The 19,980-nt window shown below is 44.3% G+C and overlaps 1 protein-coding gene and 1 long non-coding RNA gene across 9 annotated transcripts in view; one reads left to right on the top strand and one right to left on the bottom strand.

The window, feature by feature from the left end:
* Window positions 1-4,298: 4,298 nt before the first annotated feature.
* Window positions 4,299-19,167, bottom strand: LOC115249487 (uncharacterized). The gene is made up of 3 exons (XR_003888163.1): window positions 19,127-19,167; window positions 4,751-4,870; window positions 4,299-4,448 (listed from the first exon to the last, which is right to left on the bottom strand). It is a non-coding gene; the product is annotated as an uncharacterized lncRNA (long non-coding RNA).
* Window positions 18,055-19,980, top strand: part of fgfr2 (fibroblast growth factor receptor 2) — a 36,379-nt gene continuing 34,453 nt past the window's right edge. For 2 of the 8 annotated variants that reach the window (XM_011602890.2, XM_011602889.2), the window contains exon 1: window positions 18,055-18,710. The gene's annotated coding sequence lies outside the window, so the exon portion shown is untranslated. Of the gene's footprint in view, window positions 18,711-19,423; window positions 19,485-19,980 lie in introns of all 8 variants that reach the window. The other 6 variants (XM_011602888.2, XM_011602886.2, XM_011602887.2 and 3 more) reach the window with 5 other exon arrangements.

Raw genomic sequence — 19,980 nt, 5'->3', positions numbered from 1 at the left:
CGTGGACATCGGGGGCGGTGCCCCTGGATTGGCAGACCGGGGTGGTAGTCCCTCTTTTCCAACTATAGGGGGACCGGAGGGTGTGTTCCAACTATAGGGGAATCACACTCCTCAGCCTCCCTGGTAAGGACTATTAAGGGGTACTGGAGAGGAGGGTCTGCCGGATAGTTGAACCTCGGATTCAGGAGGAGCAATGTGGTTTTCGTCCTGGGCGTGGAACAGTGGACCAGCTCTACACCCTCAGCAGGGTCTTCGAGGGAGCATGGGAGTTTGCCCAACCAGTCCACATGTGTTTTGTGGACTTGGAGAAGGCATTTGACCGTGTCCCTCGGGGGGTCCTGTGGGGGGTCCTCCAAGAGTATGGGGTGTCGGGCCCGCTGATACGGGCCGTCCGATCGGTGTCAGAGTTTGGTCCGCATTGCTGGCAGTAAGTCGAACTTGTTTCCAGTGAGGGTTGGTCTCCGCCAGGGCTGCCCTTTGTCACCGATTCTGTTCGTGACTTTTATGGACAGAATTTCTAGGTGCAGTCATGGTGTTGACGGGGTCCGGTTTGGCGACCTCAGGATCGGGTTTCTGCTTTTTGCAGATGATGTGGTCCTGTTGGCGTCATCGGCCCGTGACCTCCAACGATCACTGGATTGGTTCGCAGCTGTGTGTGAAGCAACTGGGATGAAAATCAGCACCTCCAAATCCGAGGCCATGGTTCTCAACCGGAAAAAGGTGGAGTGCCTTCTCCGGGTCAAGGAGGAGTTCCTGCCCCAAGTGGAGGAGTTTAAGTACCTCGGGGTCTTGTTCACGAGTGAGGGAAGAATGGAGCAAGAGATTGACAGGTGCATCGGTGTGGCGGCCGCAGTAATGCGGACTCTGCACCGGTCCTTAGTGGTGAAGAGAGCTGAGCTAAAAGGCGAAGCTCTTGATTTACCGGTCGATCTTTGTTACTACCCTCACCCATGGTCATGAGCTTTGGGTAATGACCGAAAGAACAAGATCACGGGTACAAGCGGCCGAAATGAGCTTCCTCCGTAGGGTGGCTGGGCTCTCCCTTAGAGATGGGGTGAGAAGCTCTGCCATCTGGGAGGAGCTCGGAGTAGAGCCGTTGCTCCTCCGTGTTGAGAGGAGCCAGATGAGGTAGCTTGGGCATGTAGTTAGGATGTCCCCTGGACGCCTCCCTGGTGAGCTGTTCAGGGCATGTTCTCTGGTAGAAGGCCCCCGGGAAGACCCAGGACCCGTTGGAGAGACTATGTCTCTCAACTGGTCTGGGAATACCTGGGGATTCCTGGAAGAAGTAGCTGGGGAGAGGGAAGTCTGGGCTTGTCTTCTTAGGCTGCTGCCCCTGCGACCCGACCCGGATAAGCGGTAAAGGATGGATGGATGGATGGATGGATGGATGGATGGATGGATGGATGGATGGATGGATGGATGGAACTAAATCAACAGTAGTAGTAGAAGAAATAACATAGAAACAGCATAAATGGATTGTGGTGACAACAGATCACTTGTATCTCTACTGCAATGTGGCTGTGTTTGATACTGCAATGTGAAAATCTGATTTGGTGAAAATCAAGATTAATGCAGTGGTCCAGAAGTGAAACTCATTATTTTTTCCTAAGTCAGTACATTAATAACCTTATCAACGATGCTAAATTTCATCACCGCTAAAAACTGCTATTACCACGGTAATATTACAGCATGTGTTCACCCAATAAATTTTCCTTCAGCAGGAAAATTGTAAAACAAGTGTTAACAGACTTTAAATTGGGTAAGATCTCATCAAGAGATCTTCTTAATTTTAAATCACTTGTAGATAAACTGAAAGAAGCAGAAGTGCTGCAAGTTGCTCCTTCCTGCAAGAGCATCATCCACCCTCATCCAGCAGCAGCCACCATAAATGATGAGCTTGTAGTCAGCTGAGTCACTCTCCTTAAACCCTCCATTTCTTCTTTCTCTGTCCTCTCTCTGGAAGCAGGACGGGTACAGTAATGGAAAATTATTTTGCCGAAGCAAAGCACTGAAGTTTGCAGACAGGTCACCTTAGTGATGAAGGGTGAGCGAAGACATATTGAGAGAGGGAGGAAAATGGGAGTTCTAATCTTTTTTTTTTTTCATATGGGAATTACACCAATCCTACCAGCCCCTCAAACAGATATGTGGAAGAATAACATAAAAATTCCACAAAGAACTGAACATCAATCTTTTGCTGAACGCATGTGGAGCTTAACCCATTTATATTGAGTGGACCTATGACCAAAATGTGAGTTGAAAGGTAGTAAAAATCAGTCGTGTGATTCTGTCTCTCTGGTTGGTTTGGTCTAAGCTGGGCTGTCTGGATTTAAGCCTGGGGCCCCCATGCTCTGTGTCTGGGCTTCGGTGTCCTCTTCTATCCAGACCAGCTTATTTATGACCTGAGTCGGGCCTGGTCCAACCAGCAGAGACAGAGAGATGGAGTGCCAGCAGAATAACTGTGGTGCATTCCTGTGCACTGAAGACTGACACCCATTTGAGCACAAACACACTGATGGATCTCCCATGATTTCACATTAGAAAGTGTGAGTGCAAGGCTCCAGACAGAGACATATTCCCTCCCAAATGTTAGTTTTCACACCTCCTTATATCTATTTTTTTGCATCCTATGATCTCTGCACAGTATTCACCAGCAGAAAAATTTGTCAAATGATTTTCTTTCCAGGCATGTGGTCTATTCTGCACCAGAAATTTGAATTCATGTTTTTTTCCAAACACCATATGAAGACTTTGGCTCTCTGTTTCTGTTTCACTGGCTACTACATATTTCTGTGAAGCTTAGAACTGTTCAGATGGAACATCTCATTCTAATTCTGCTTCTCACTTTTAGTCAATTTTTTTGCTTTCTAAATACCGTAAGTTTATATCATACAATAGTCACAACCTAATCACCAAATTTGTGGTAAATGTGATAATGCTACAGTAAATCAGAGATTTCCTGATCTAAATTTTGAGTTAATCAACAATTCTGCGAATGTGTTAAGAACAGTAACCATCACAACATCAGAACATGTATAGAACATTGCTGTGAAATTGGTACACCCCTTAAAATCAGAGAACAGTCCTAACTTTTTTTCTTTTTTCTCTTCCAGAGGATTAAAAAGCAACAGCAGCACTATCGGTACTTGCAATAATATTTCAATTTATGCATACAAATGATAGTTGTTGTTTTTGGGGTTTTTTTTACCCTTTTTGCTTTTCAAAACATTCTTTCAAACATTTCCCCCCGCTATTTTATTTGCCTTCAAAATCTCTTAAATTTGTGAGTTATACTAGTACCTGTTAGAATTAAAAGACAGCAGGTGTCACAATGGAGAAGACCTCTTCTGACTTCCTGTACAGGCATGTAAAAAACAAATTGGTAGAAAAAGAATACTTCACTGCACCTTTCTGATTATTTTTTTTTCATATTTGTTCTTTGTGGTTAAATGCTGCAGAAAATTTGATGGCCTGGCAAAGCAGGGGTGAATGTTTTCCCTGAAGCAGATTGTGGATGGAGCACATTCCAGGGGAAAGCTGTGTAAATCCCTCCATTGATTTGGTGCAAAACCTTCCTGACCTCTGGAATACATTAGCAGATTAGCCATGGAGCCATGTGCACACAGCGCTCATAGCTCAGACGCCCGGTCCTATTCGCAGCCAGTGCCACCAGCAGTAGCCTTCTCATGCATACCCACCAGTTCCTGGTCAGTTTGTGAATATGCAGAAAACTGAGATCCCAATGTTTTCTATGCTGTAATGGAATGTCTGTTGTCCCTGTCCGCACCATCAATTCTTCTAATCCATATATGAAAATGGGCCTGCACATGCCAGTATGAAAGAATAAAATCATAGATCTGTCCCGGGTCTCTCACTCATTTGTTGTTTCCCAGCTTTTATAAGCACTCAGGCTCCCAGAGCTTCACTGTACCGAGCTGATGGGCCGATGACCTGGTTTTGTGCCATGTGTGTTTGGATGCACGTGTGATGTGTTTTGGGGTGAAAGGTGGTGCTCTAGGTCAGGGGGAACAGGCGACAAGGCACACCAGGGACCCCTGTGCCTCCTTCTGCAGAGACACATGGCCTTTTGAAACAGACCCCAGTTCAGCAGATACTCCATCCACCAGCCAAGCAGCCTGATACACAGATGGTGGCAGCAGAATTTATATCCATCTTTTAGCGTGAGGTGGAGGGATTTGAATGGACTCATCTGCCGTCAGCGTGTTTCCATCCAATGCGGAGTGATTCAACAGTCTCTGATAAGAATAAAAAGACAGCCTGTTCTGAGCTTGGCATTTATTTTCAAATTTTTAGCATAAACAAAACAATGACAGTAAACAGAGTAAACATCCTGTCTGGGCAGGCTGTCTTCACACACTGTCACAGACCTCAGAGACTCGGTGCTGCTGTAGTCATGTAGACAGGATTCTGGTGTGTGATCGAGGTTCCTGAGGATCCAGTGCACAGGAGGACCAATGATATAAATGTGGCACGCACGACACCACAGCAAATGAATTATTGTCACTGTACACATCAAATCACATTTGGTGCAAAGAATATCAATAAATTTGCTTGTAAATCAAAACTTTTGTGTGAAAATGTTTCTTTGGGAAGCGTAAATGTCTGTCATTTTGCTTTCTTCTAATTGGAATTTAAAAGAGGTGTGTATCTAATCAACAAAAGCAGAGGTGATAAGTTTGACTTTAACTTTGGATTTGTGCAGCATTAACAGATGAAAAGAGAGACTTACGGATGTTGTTCCTGCCATCCCTGTTTTTCATTCACAGAGTGGTAACCAGTCTGACCTCACCAGTAACAGACTGATCCTCACCAATGACTGCACTTTGCTGGGGAACAACTTCACACTTGCCTGGAAAGCAAAGCAGGGATCTGTAAGATGTCATGTTTGATTAATGAGACACTATTCTCCTCTCTTTTCCTTCCAGCCACTCTTCTTCTTTCAGTGTCATTCATCTGCCCTAGTATTGCTATTTCTTCCCTTACTCCCATTTCCCTCTGCCATTTTTTGACCATTTTTCCTTCCAACTTGCTGTTTCCCAGTGGACAGAAAATCTTTGTCTAACTTGTCCAACACTAAGGTTAAACACAGAGTTTAAGAAGGGACATGAAACAAAAACTGTCTAACCAGGTCTTTTTCTATGTTCTAATGTCAGATACCACCTGTTGACTGTTACTCTACCTACCTACCTACCTACCTACCTACCTACCTACCTACCTACCTACCTACCTGCCTACCTACCTACCTACCCACCCACCCACCCATCTATCTGTGATGGTGACACGCTAAAGACTGTTATTTTGTGCCAGACTCCTGCAACAGTGGGAGGAAGGGCCGTGAATGTGTTGTTCAGGATTGGTGAGGATCAGTCCAAAGGTGTGTCATGTTGACTTTCACTGCAGCAGTAATTACAACCTGAGCTTTTCCCGCAATCTTCTTCTTTTACAGTGTGTCTGTTTACAGCAAACACCCCAAGGATGATGGATTATCGATGGCTTTTTGGTTTTTCCATAAAGTGTCAGATTAAACTGTGATGAATTAAATAATTCTTTAAAACTCAAATAAACAGATGTGATTATATTCTGTGTATTAAATATATTCCATTTGCAATGAAATAAAAACATCTGGGCAGCCCTAGATTATGAATATTTTTTGTTGTTATTATACACTTTCTAAAATACATTTTATGATTAAATAAATCCAGATATTCATTAAGATCCCTTCATAATAATTTAGATATAAATAAAATATATATATATTTTATCAATATTTTCCCAGAATATTACTTTTAGGAGCTATAGTCTGTATTAATCTAAGATGAGATGGAACTTTAAAGAGACCAGCTGGTTGGAGATCAGCATGAGAAGACTGGTGATTCATAGATGCCTGCCTGAATGATAGACTCAGAAAATGGTCATCGTCATGATGAGAAGAAGCTCACCTTCAAAACTTCCCCTAACAATGAGCAGCAGTCCAAGGCTTGAATGCTGGAACAGCTAGCTCACGAGTGTTGCGCAAGCGCAGCACCTGAACGGATTGTTGTATTGAGAAGAAGTGCAGGACAGCTTTATTCAACAGTGCAGTCAGTGAGGTGAGCTACATTGGTGGACACATGTTCAGGTAAACCTGGAAAAAGAATTGCGAAGATGTTTTCATGGCATGTCTCTTGTGTTGCTGTGGGTCTAATCTTCAATATAAATGAGTTCCTCAGTGGCTCTTTTGTCTATGCAGGTGCTTTCATAAGACCTTGTATATATTATATGTCTGGTAAGAGTTTTTTTCAACTCAGAGTTCCTACTATTGCCATTGGTTAGAGAGGCGATAAAGAGGAACTGGGAGATGCTGAGAGATAGGTCGACCATTGCACAACAGCACTAACAAGACTTGCAGGAGCAGACCTATTTTGCAGACAGTGGTGTAAATCTGTCAGTCTGTCCTGCTGAGGTGGGCATGCTGCAACCTGAACCTTCGAGTGAAGCCAACTTGCTCACAGTCACCCCTTTGTTACAGAGTGCTGGAAACCATGTAAACAGTGTTGGGGAGGGGGACACGTGCTCACTGAGGAAATCTAAGTTAAACTTGTATTTTAAGAATTGTGCTGTTACAGTATTTGCCCCTTCTCCTCTTTCTCTGTACTTTGTGCATAATTTGTCATGATGCAGGGTGGGGAGATGTTTAATAAGACATATATCTTTGTCATTTTCCTTCTCCTCCTCTTTTCTGTCTTTCTCTCTGTGTCTTTTGTCTGGATGCAGTGCAGAGACAGCTTGAGGGGGACAAAGGTCAGGTGAGGAGGCGGCTTCTCAGGAAAATGCCCAGCGCAAGTTAGACCTCCAATTGGTGATCACAGTCAAACTGGTTAACCTCTACGCACCTCATTGTGCCTTAAGAAAACACATTTTTTACCTCAGCATCTCAGTCTGGTAATGAGAGTCAGCCTCACAAGGACAAATGCTCACATCTAAACATCACCTTGTTGAACGAAGCCTACAACTCATTCTCTGCTCCTTCATTTCATTCTTCTACAACACTACAAATGTCTAAAGTTTCATTGTTTTATCTATAACAGATGGTTCATAATACAGCTGGATTTTTTAAAAATCTGAATAAATACATTTGATCTTTGAACGAAATTACATTTTTCTACTGAAACATTTATCATTGAAATATTAGCATACATTTTTTAATGGCTGAAAATTGGCAGATTTCAAAACATTTTTACACATTTCTGTGGTTTGAGCATTGATTTACAACATTGAGGCAATATTATTATATCATTGTCTTCATGGCACTGGACACATTACTAAGTGGGGGCTCAAACATAACATGGGAGTGGGGAATGGAAAACAGCAACAAAGCAAAGGTCAAGTCCTTAACTACTGCTGTGATGTGATTTAGGTTTTTGTGCAGGGGTGGCTCGTCCAAAAGTGGCTCAGCAGACTCATGTAAGGTGGGGTGCTGGAGGAACTGAGAACTTTGGGTTGAAATGACTTGTTGATGACATCAGGACACAGTCTTCCCTCAGTTTAAAAGTTAGACATCCCATTTTCTGAACTTAATTTATTATGTGGGCCTAACATAATTTATAATCACACTGAGAGTTGAGTATATGCTGTGCATGCATGGTTCTGTGTGAAATGGACTCCACAGAGACTACAAATGCCTTCAGTTATCTCTCTTTTTAGGTCTCTCTTTATCAATCAATCTCAATCAATCAATCTTTATTTATATAGCGTCTTTTACAATCAGAATTGTTTCAAGGCACTTTCCAGAATCCCAACCCCAGACAAGCAACAGTGGCAAGGAAAAACTCCCCTTTAACAGGAAGAAACCTTGAGCAGGACCAGGCTCATGTAGGGGGACCCTCCTGCTGATGGCCGGCTGGGTGGGGTGAGGTGAGGTGAGGTGAGGAGAGGAGAGGAGAGGAGAGGAGAGGAGAGGAGAGGAGAGGAGAGGAGAGGAGAGGAGATCAGTGGGGGTCGGAGATCAGTATACAGCTCTGAAGGCGGCGATACCTGTAAATGTGTAAACTACACAGGAAATAGCATTACTAGTCTACTTGACAAGGAGGAGGAGAGGAGAGGAGAGGAGAGGAGAGGAGAGGAGAGGAGGGAAGAGGAAACCATGACCCAGTGGGGTGACAGAGGCCTGTCAGGTAATCATGTTTCTGGACCCTGGCAGCCTTGGCCTATAGCAGCATAGCTAAGATGTTAACCTAATGATTAGACGACCCCCTAAGTATGATAATTTGTCTGTCTATGATAATAACTGGAACTACAGAATTAGTAACAAGAAGTTTTTTCAAAGAGGTAGGTTTTAAGTCTAATCTTAAAAGTAGCGATGGAGTCAGTCTCCCGTACCTGGACAGGGAGTTGGTTCCATAGCAGGGGGGCCTGGTAGCTAACTGCTCGGCCCCCCATTCTACCCCTAGAAAGTCTGGGGACCACAAGTAGAGCAGCATTCTGAGAGCGGAGCGGTCTATTGGGCTGATAAGGTATCACTAGCTCCTCCAGGTAGGATGGAGCTAGGCCTCTGAGGACCTTGTAGGTCAAAAGAAGGGTTTTAAAAATTATTCTAAATTTAACGGGCAGCCAATGAAGAGACGCCAGTACAGGAATAATGTGATCTCTTTTGTCAATACCTGTCAAAACTGGCTGCAGCATTTTGGATCAGCTGGAGGCTTCTTAAAGAGGAGTTTGGATACCCTGATAATAAAGAATTACAATAGTCCAGCCTGGAATTAACAAATGCATGGACTATCTTTTCAGCATCATGTTGGGTCAGTAGTTTTCTAATCCTTGTGATGTTCCTCAGGTGAAAAAAGGTAATTCTAGAGACTAATTTAATGTGTGAGTTGAAGGAGAGATTTTGATCAAAAGTTACTCCAAGATTCCTCACAGAGAGACTAGATGTTAATGAGATACCATTGAGAGTGATCATGTGATCTAATCTATCCCTGAGAGGTTCAGGACCAAACACCATGACCTCAGCTTTTCCTGAGTTAAGGAGGAGGAAATTTGAAGACATCCCGGACTTTATGTCTTTAAGACAGGTCTGAAGCTTCACTAACTTCTCTGTGTCCTCTGGTTTCATGGATAGATAAAGCTGAGTGTCATCAGCATAACAATGAAAATTTATCCCATGCTGCCGAATAATGTTCCCTAAGGGAAGCATGTACAAGGTGAAAAGGATCGGTCCAAGTACAGAACCTTGAGGAACTCCATGGCTAACCCTACTGTATGAAGAGGGAACTCCATGGATATGAGCAAACTGATATCTATCAGATAAATATGATCTAAACCAGTCTAGTGCTGTCCCTTTAATGCCCATCACATGTTCCAGTCTCTGTAACAGGATGCTGTGATCAGCTGTATCAAAAGCAGCACTGAGGTCCAGCAGAACCAGCATAGAGACCAGTCCATGATCTGAAGCTATAAGAAGATCATTATTAACTTTAAGAAGTGCTGTTTCTGTGCTGTGATGAGCTCTAAAGCCTGACTGAAACATCTCAAACAGGCTGTTTCTCTGCAGGTGCTCCAGAAACTCAGTCACCACAACCTTCTCTAGAATTTTAGAGATAAAAGGAAGGTTGGATATCGGCCTATAGTTTGCGAAGACATCAGGATCCAGTGATGTTTTTTTAAGCAACGGCTTAATCACTGCCACCTTGTAGGACCGGGGTACATAATTTGTCACTAAGGAAGAATTGATCTGGTCCAGGAAAGAACTGCCTATCAATGGTAAAACATCCTTCAACAGGTGTGTTGGGATGGGATCTAAAAGACATGTGGTGGTCTTGGATTTCTGAATTAGCGAAGACGCCTCAGAAAAATATATAGGACAGAAAGAGTTTAAGGGCTCGTTGGAGAAACTGTATGTTCCCACAGTCAGCACATCTGGTGATGATCCAGTTGTTGGGATGGCCTGGTTAGCTTTTTCTCTGATAGCTAGAACTTTATCAGTGAAGAAGCTCATGAAGTCTTCACCACTAAGGGAAGAAGGGATATGTGGATCTAAAACACTGTGACTCTTGGTTAATTTGGCCACAGTGCTCAAAAGAAACCAGGGGTTGTTCTTAGTTTCCTCAATTAAAGAAGAAAAATAAGCTGTTCTAGCTTTACGGAGGGCCTTTTTGTAAACTAACAGACTGTCTTTCCAGGCTGCATGATAGCTATCTATTTTACAGAAATGCCACTTCCTTTCCAGTCTGCGCGCTTTCTGCTTGAGGGTCCTGATATGTGAATTATACCAGGGAGCACACCTCCTCTGATTTATTATTTTCTTTTTCAGGGGGGCAACAGAATCAAGCGTGATTCTCAGTGAGGTTGCTGCACCTTCCGCAATAGAGTCAACCTCAGCAGGGCTAAGATTATTATGACTGATCCCTGGGGAAACACACAGTGGTCCTGGGATTAGCACAGGGATCACTTCCTTAAACTTAGCTACAGCATTATCTGAAAGACATCTGCTATAGTAAGACTGTGCTCTGAGGATAGAAGAATCCTTAATCAAAAATGTAAAAGTGATCAAAGAATGATCTGACAGGAGTGGGTTCTGAGGGAACACTGACACATGTTCTACCTCAACACCATAAATCAGAACTAGATCTAGGGTGTGGGTGAAGCTATGAGTTGGTTGGTTTATCTGCTGGAGGAAACCAACTGACTCAAGTAATGAAATGAAGCCATTTCTAAAGCTGTCATTTACAACGTCTACTTGGATATTAAAGTCTCCAATGATAATGACTGTCCGTTCTAAGGACCAAGTCAGATAAGAAATCAGAGAACTCAGATAGGAACTCTGAATGTGGCCCAGCAGGGGGTCGATATACAACTACAAACAAAAGTGGCTTTTCTGCCTTCCAGTTCAGATGGGTGATGCCAAGAGTCAGGCTTTCAAATGAACTGGAGCCATGTTTTGGTCTAGGATTAATTAATAACTTGGAGTGATAGATTGCTGCCACTCCCCCTCCTCGACCAGTAACACGAGGAAGGATGGAGTAGATTCATTTAAGCTAACATACTCCTCCTCCTGAAGCCAGGTCTCAGTAAGACAAAATAAATCAATGTGATGATCCGCTATCAGGTCGTGCACCAACTGGGATTCACACAAAAGAGATCTAACATTTAATAGTTCACATTTAATTGTGATGTTAGTTTCTCCAACTTGTGCTTTGGTATTAATTTTAATAAGATTACGGTGATTGACCGCTCCTCTGCTCTGTGCTTGGTGAACTTTTAACCGTGGAACAGAGACTACCTCTATAGTGGCGGATGAGGGTTCTATGGAAGCAGCAGAGAGGTGTGTAAGACTACAACTCTGCATCCTGGTCTGGACCCTGGATTGTCAGGTCACTTAGGGTCTAATAAAATTAGCCATATTACTAGAAATGAGAGAGGCACCATCCCATGTGGGATGGACACTGTCTCTCCTGATCAGACCAGGTTTTCCCCAAAAAGTGCTCCAATTGTCTATAAAGGACACCTTGTTTTCGGGGTACCACCGTGACAACCAGCGACGAAGCGATGACATGTGGCTAAACATTTAATCGCTGGCCAGATTGGGGAGGGGACCAGAGAATGCTACGGAGTCTGACATTGTTTTTGCGTAGCTGCACTCCGACATGTTAATTTTGGTGACCTCCGACTGACGAAGCCGGGTGTCATTTGCTCCGACGTGAATAATAACTTTACCAAAATTTACGTTTATCACTGGTTCATTTCGGCAGCCAGATGACAGACAGTCCGGGCCTCTACACGGCCTCACATGGTCTCACAATAGCAAGCGGACTTATTAAAAATGCAGCAAAAGTCTTCCTGTCACCTCACATGTGAGCACAATCTCAAAGATAACACAAGTTCCTGGTATTGCAGGAGATGGTGCTGCTAAAAAATAGCAGATTAGAGCTATTCTGAACCACTCATTCATGCGAGCACTGGAAGTATTCTGAAAAATGTGCAATGTTTAACCTGACTATCTGCAGCAAGCATTGGAGTCAATGTTAATGTCTAACCCTGGCTCCAGTGTAGAATCCTCCATTCTCGTATTATAAAGGGCCATTACCATTCACATTAACACATTTTACACATTTTGACAGAGTTTGATGAGGACAGTGCACTTTATTCTCTGCAAAAAAACAGTACAGTCATCGTATAAGCGTGCAAATGAGCATTAACAATGACCATTTACCCCACAACATTTTAATGTGTAAAATGGAAATATCATTAAACAATACATTCCCTGGGTTGCATGACACACATGCACAAAGATCCTTTCTGCCCTCAACCTTTATTCATTACTCCAGATCATGATACTGAACTAATGAATCTATTTCTTTCTAATTGTATTCAAATAAAATACTCTACTGAATAGCTATACTGGGTGGGTTGCAGTGAATATGGAACCTGAAGAGGAAAAACAAAACTAAATTTTAAACTTTCTCAACAGGCTAGGGCCCTGACTTGCAGCACTGAGTCATAGACAAAATGACTACAGTGACCTGTTCTCTGAGCCAAATGAGCTGCGTAATGTGTTTGTGTGTATGCAAGTGTGCGTAACTGTGTGCGTATAGCTGATGTGGCTGATTAACGATAGAAAGAAAAACAAGGGGCAAGCTTAAAATATATAGAGAGATACTTTGTGAGAAAAGAAGCCTTCATTGCTGCATGCTTTGTTTTTATTTCACAATTAAATATGAAGTCAAACTGGACAAAAAGCCATTTTGACCTGGAATCATATTGCAGTCATACAATTCCGTCACAATTCCCACTGCAGTTCCAAAACATTAAGATGGAACCACAACTTTTTTTCTTGTCTTCCATTGTCAGTCCATCCAGAGCTCCATACTTCATACATACTCCAAGCAGCGAGCTTCTCTGCCGTTTCAGACACTTTGAAGTGCTAAAGTGGAAACATGAAGAATCTGGATGACTGACCCTTGACTCCCCTTCCATCACACTCCCACCATCCCTCTTTGTTACCTGCTGAGGGGGAGGAGAGGGCTGTGCTGCATGGCATGGCATCTTTGGATGATTTTATTACAGACTATCAGTGAAAGTGAGGAGGATGACCCATTGACTTGTGGGCTAATGCCTCCAGAGTTAAAAGCCAAGGCTTCTGAATTATGAGTCAGCCTCCTATGTGAAGGAAAGTGCTGCCCTCTCCAGAATCGTTATGTATAGTTAGGCTGCTGCTCCTAATGATGATGATGATGATGATGATGATTTCTTTTTAGTGAATAGCTCCACACTTTCCATCAGGGTCTTCTTATATTACTACGGTGCAGGGAGCTTATAGTATATGGTTCAAATTATTTTCAGAGGCACAGAGACATGCACATGCACACACACATACACACACAACAACCAGCTCCTCACATTTGTTTCATATATTGCACAGGATGTGAGTCACACACATTTGTTTTAATGATACACTGTCAGCGTTATATTGGGAGATAAAGGGGTGGTATCTGCAAAATTTGGCACAGTGAGGTTATAATAACATATTGCTGCCACTCATGATTAACTGCAGCACCCTAAAGGGAGAAGAAGAAAGAATCTTCAAAAGAGAACAAGTCTGCTTTGTACTCTTTCAGCAGTATGTATCTCTTTCAAGATGTATGTTCTGTGAGTGGATGCAGCCAGCCACTGTGAGGCTGTATTGTCTGTTTGAAATAGTGATGAACAGTCAGCCGCTCTTCTTTATCCACTTTATCAAACGTGCACAAGCAACACTCCCAATGGATGGTGGTGATAAATATAACTTGGAGCACCAACTAACCATTGTATATCAGAGGATAAAAACTAATAATGAAAAAGTCTACAGCTTAAAGATATTGGCATTATACTTTATGATTCCAAAGTCATTCAACATCAGTGAAAATTGCTTTATTTCTTTGAACTGTAGTTTCTATTCATATCATTTTTGGTGGTGAATCTCTGTTTAGGAAGTTCCCTGACCTTCCACATGTTTAAATAGAAAGTCTTAAACAGAGAGAGCACATCCCTAAAACACCTGAATAAAAACAGTCCAACATCTTATACACGAAAACTATTTATTTGCAGTCTTGAGTTCAGATCAGTGAGGTCTAGAAGCTTAGCCTTTTGCAATTAATGGCAAGCAAGCCTCTGTTGAGCCCTGATTCATTCTGCTCAGCGACAAGCATCTGAACGAGCTGCGACCAATAAATAAATGTGAACTAATAAGCTGGTGCACAGACAAAAAGAAATAACAGCTAGTTGTTGATCAGCTCACTTCCATGCAAACTTGTGTCACAGCAGGAGGCATTGTTAATGGCTGTTGAGTGACTCGGACATCGTTACCATGTGCGGTTATTGGAGAACCTGAAGTAGTCACTGTTTAATTTATATCTGACCTGTCAGCACCACTGGTTTTACTGGTGAAAGCTGAGGTGGGAGGGGACAGAGCATGTACTGGCTGAGTCTCTACATCTGATTTAAAAGAACAAAACAAAACCTGATACTTGTCGCTGCCTCCTATCACAACAGACTATATAATTTTCTTTTAAAAAAATAGGATATTGGCAGTGCACTGCTTCCCCTTCCTCAGACGCTGGATGGTGGTCCAGAACCTTTTTGAAGCCTCTTCTACACTGGAGTTGCTCGGAGAGCGGGGGTGGGCTTTTTGCCTGTCCCCAGACTCTCTAGTTTGACGTTGGGGTTCTCGCGGTCGAGTGAAAGGGTCGCTTCCCTGCGTCTCCGGGTCGGGGAATGGGTTCTGACTGTTGTTTGTGCTTATGCACTGAGAGTACCCGCCCTTTTTGGAGGACCTAGGACGGACGCTGGACAAAGTACCGACTGGGGACTCCATTGTTCTGCTGGGAGACATAAAGTTATTCATCGGTGCTCTTGGCACCATGACGACCTGAGCCGTAGGTCAATGATCGACTTCATAGTCGTGTCAGTTGAGGCCATATGTTTTGGACACTCGGATGAAGAGAAGAGCAGAGCTGTCAACTGATCACTACCTGGTTGTGAGTTGGATCAGGTGGGGGAGGGGAGCAACCGCGCGGACCTGGCAGGCCCAAACGCTTAGTGAGGGTCTGTTGGGAACACTTGGTGGAGGAACCCGTCAGGCTGGTCTTCAATTCCCACCGACAGAGCTTTGATCGTGTTCCAAGGGTGGTAGGGGACATTGAGTCTGAATGGGCCATGTTCATTGTCGAGGCGGCTGTCGCGAGCTGTGGCTGCAAGGCCGCTGGTGCTGGTTGTGGTGGTAATCCCCGTACTTGAGGGTGGACACCAGAGGTGAGGGGAGCCGTCAGGCTGAAGAAAGAGGCCCACAGGTCATGGCTGGTCTGTGGGTCTCCGGAAGCAGCTGACAGGTTGGCTAAGCGGGTTGCGGCCGCGACGGTCGTGGAGGCAAAAACTCGGGCAGGTGGTGTTTAGAGGTGTTCCGGACATGTCCCAGTGAGAGGAGGCCTCGTGGCCGGCCCAGGACTAGGTGGAGAGATTACATCTCTCGCCTGGCTTGGGAGCGGCTGGGGGTCCCCCCGGAGGAGCTGATGGAAATGGCCGGGGAGAGGGCTGTCTGGGCATCAATCCTGAACCTGCTGCCCCCGCGACCCGGATCCGGATAAGCGGGAGAAAACTAAACTAAACTAAAAGGACATTGGCGGTGTACTGCTTCCTCTTCCTCAGATGCCGGATGGTGGTCCAGAACCTTTTTGAAGGTGTCCGGAATTCATTCTCCATGGCCTCACCGAACTCTTCCCATGCCCGGGTCTTTGCCTCGGCAACCGCTGTAGCTGCACTCCGCTTGGCCTGCCGGTACCTATCTGCTGCCTCAGGAGTCCCACATGCCAGTAAGGCCGATACGACTCTTTCTTCAGCCTGAGGGAATCCCTCACGGGTTCGGGCATTGCTGCCATGATAGGCACCAACCACCTTACAGCCACAGCACCGGTCAGCCACCTCAACAATGGAGGCACGGAACATGGTCCATTCGGATTCAATGTCCCCCGCCTCCCCTGGGACATGGTCAAAGCTCTCCCGGAGGTGTGAGTTGAAGCTCCTTCTGACAGGAGACTCTGCCAGGCGTTCCCAGCAGACCCTCACAATATGTTTGGGTCGGCCGGGTCTGTCCGGCATCCTTCCCCACCATCGGAGCCAACTCACCACCAGGTGGTGATTAGTTGACAGCTCTGCCCCTCTCTTCACCCGAGTGTCCAGAACATGCGGCCGCAAATCCGATGACACGACCACAAAGTCGATCATCGATCTGCGGCCTAAGGTGTCCTGGTGCCAAGTGCACATGTGGACGCCTTTATGACTGAACAAGGTGTTTGTTATGGACAATCTGAGACGAGCACAGAAGTCCAACAACAAAACACCACACGGGTTCAGATCAGGGGGGCTGTTCTTCCCAATCACACCTCTCCAGGTCACACTGTCGTTGCCAACGTGAGCATTGAAGTCACCCAGGAGGACGAGGGAGCCCCCAGAACGAGCACTCTCCAGCACTCCCTCTAAGTACTCCAAAAAGGGTGGATACGCTGAACTGCAACAGCCAGGATCCATCCCCCCACCCGAAGGCGAAGGGAGACTACCCTCTCATCCACTGGGGTAAACTCCAGTATACAGGCACTGAGCTGGGGAGAACTGCCACACCTGCCCGTCGCCGCTCACCATCGGCAACTCCAGAGTGGTAGAGAGTCCAACCCCTCTCGAGAAGAACCCCTCTGGTTCCAGAGCCTTTGCTATGCGTCGAGGTGAGGCCGACTACAGTATACAGTATCTAGTTGGAACTTCTCAACCTCACGCACCAGCTCAGGCTCCTTTCCCATCAGAGAGGTGACATTCCATGTCCCCATAGCTAGTTGGATGGATGGACATTGGCAGTGGATGTAAGATAAAAATAGGATTACAGTTTTTCACCTAGCCTGTGTGTTTTCAGGGGACTTAAATGACTTGCAGAGGATGATGGGACACCCTCCACTTTGTCTGTGCTTCTGAGGAAACCATGAACTGCAGTTGATCTTTACTTACACTATTGCTTTAGAGAAACACACACTTCCTCCCAACTTCCACATTTACTCTCTCTCCCTTTCCTTTCAAGCACTGTACTATTGCAGACACACAACATACCATAAATTATTTATTTTTTTAAATCCCATTAATGCTGCAGTTTTAGAAGGGTAATTCATTGAGTTGATGTCTCATGACAATGATCAATTCGGTTTTTTTTCAACAGAAGACAAAAAGTTTAAGACATATTTGTATATTGGAAGCAAGGTCTCTAAAGAAGAAAAATATGAGCTCTTGTGCAGCTCTACATGTACTCAGACAAACCATCTACACTTCAAAAGTGATATCTTTTAACCTGACTATATTGTAAACATCACCTGATATTTGTAATAATAAAATGCTTCTGGTCTCACTGCCATCATCCCACACCTGCGGGTTAGACCTACCCACGTTGTTAATATTAGTAATAGTGTTATTGAAGAAACATTAAGAGACAGCTTTGATTGCAGTTTTTGGGCATTTTCACTGTTGTTCTCAGAGATGTGGCCTCATCACATTAGTCATGTTAAAATTGATATAAGCAGATTATCTATGAAAGTCAAAAAATGTAAAATAATGGTCACATTAATGTGAGGGAAGTCTGCTTCTGAAGGTGAGGGCTTAAACTGTAAGGAAACATGCTCAAAATTTAAAAAATAAAACTCTCATTATCTATTTGCTTCTGGTTGAAGAGGATAAAAAGTTACTAAATCTACTTGAAATCTAATTCAGAAAAGCAAACAGAGAGAATGGATTTAATTTTAATAAACTGACATGATAAAATCCTCTGGACCCTTGTCTGCAACACTGCAGCAGTAGCTGCAAAGTCTAATGAAACACATGTTGTCCTGCAGCTGTGAAGTCTCCACCACTGTGGGGCGCTGTAACGGTAAACTCGGGTTCCTCAGCCTGAAGCCAGCTCTGAGCGCACGTATGGCAGGCAGACAGCGCTGCGGTTCGATGGGCGGAGGAAGGCAGGGCCCAAGGGCACTACGGCCAGGAAGCGACTCCGATTACACCGGGGGCGATTGTGGGGGAATGACACCCACTGGATCGAAAGAGGAGGGCGGTGTGTGAAGACGTAAGGAGGAGGAAAAAAGCCAGTAAACCTGACAAAGCGTCTGAGAACCAATACAAGGACTGTTGGTAGAGGACAAGAGAGACGCCAAAGACCCTCTTTCAGCAGGAGAACGCACAGTGATGGATTTTACCCCACATAGCAGCGGGCACTCGCCTTCTTGTACTTTTTAAAACATCCTTCCACTCCCGGCATTATTTTAAACTTTCCATTTACTTGTCAAGTGCACACTCGGGAGCACTGGGCATGACCTGCGCCCCAGAAGAAACTTGGTGACGGGAAGAAAAGTTTTGGGTGGACATCGGGATGGTTTCCCGAGCTCTATTTTTTTTTAAGGATAACGCATAAAATGTCGTATTTTTGCATGGCATAGGAGAACACACCCAGTTCGGTTTTGGAATATATTCTCTGATCTGAGTTGATGCCGGCTGATTGTGGAATTGTAAACTGAAAAAGGCAGCGTCCTGCAGATTTTTTTTTTTTTGCTGCATTGTAGTTGGAGATTCCTCCCTCGGGATTCAGTTCATTCCCTCTCCTCTCTTATCGGTGCATGCGAAAACAGAGATCTACATGATTTGAATCATCCCTGGTAAGTTTTTGCAGTTTACATTAGCAGTGTTAGAATTGCATCTGTCAGAGTTTCGGCTGACACGTCAAATGTGATGTTGGAAGCGCTTTGCGTTTTTTTGTACGTGCTCTTTGCGGCTCCGTTTACAAAATAGAAATTATTTTACAACTTAAGGATCACCTTATCTGGGAATTCTCAACTGAGACGTTTATGCAAGCTACTCTTTAAACAGAAGAACCTAACACTTCTTTGTGATTTGACGGAATAAACCTAACGCTTCAGATAATTGTGTATTATTTACATATTATGAAACTTAATTCACGAAAACCCGTCATTTATGTACACACTGGGCGATGATACAGCACCTTCCAGCATCACCTTAGAGCCTCTTAATAAGTGTCCCGGTTATTTATTACTTTGCTTAATTTTCCACGTACCGTTTATAGGGCCAATTATGCCGTGGCCGCAGTTGTTTTTCCTCTCCTCGGTGCCGGAGCCCTAAATCACCGAGCGGCTCTAAACGAGCACCCCCACCCCCCATGGTGGAATAGCTAACTGTTTTCAATTTGAATGGGAATTTAATCACCGCCATGGAATTGTCATTCAAATAGCAGAAAAAAATCTGTGGCCCGCATCAATACATTTCTGGGTTGCATCGCAAAATTATTACTTCAATTGAATTACATATGCCGCGAGAACATAATGATCGATTTAAAACATACTTTTTCGTTAAGGCTGACCTGTTCGGATCGTACCGAAGCTACGACTCGGAGAAACACTGCATTTCTAACAAAGGTACCTGCATTTATTCAAAGCGCGTCTGCAGTGCACATTGGGCGAATTTTAAATCAGTAAATAGAGTGTCTGGGTTCGGGGCGAGCGGTGTTCAACACAAAGTTAATAGGGCTTTTCGGGCCGACACTAACCGAGACGTCCAGCTGGAGCGATTTTACTAAACCTGGAGACGGTTTAGGATGGTTCAGACACAGATGTCTGGCTAAACAGACCGCTGGGGTTCTTCCCGACACTGCAATATTGCGATTCAATTAGAACCGTGCTACTTACATAATGGAGGCACGAAACTGCAGTACGATTTTAACAAAAGTGGCACAGGCGGCACCGCCACTGCGGGCTACAGGTTTGGCACATCTGTTGCGCGGATGGAATAAACGCAGTTAGAGCTACAACAACTGTAATATCCGAGGCTATTTTACAAATATTACTGAGCGATGAGTCACAGAAATCTATATTTATGATTTGTTTATATTTCTTTCGAGTACAATTTTGTCTC

Source organism: Takifugu rubripes, chromosome 4 (genome assembly GCF_901000725.2).
Source record: "Takifugu rubripes chromosome 4, fTakRub1.2, whole genome shotgun sequence".
NCBI lineage: Eukaryota > Metazoa > Chordata > Actinopteri > Tetraodontiformes > Tetraodontidae > Takifugu > Takifugu rubripes.
The sequence above is the reverse complement of the archived record's forward strand: the minus strand, read 5'-3'. Positions and strand labels throughout refer to the sequence as shown.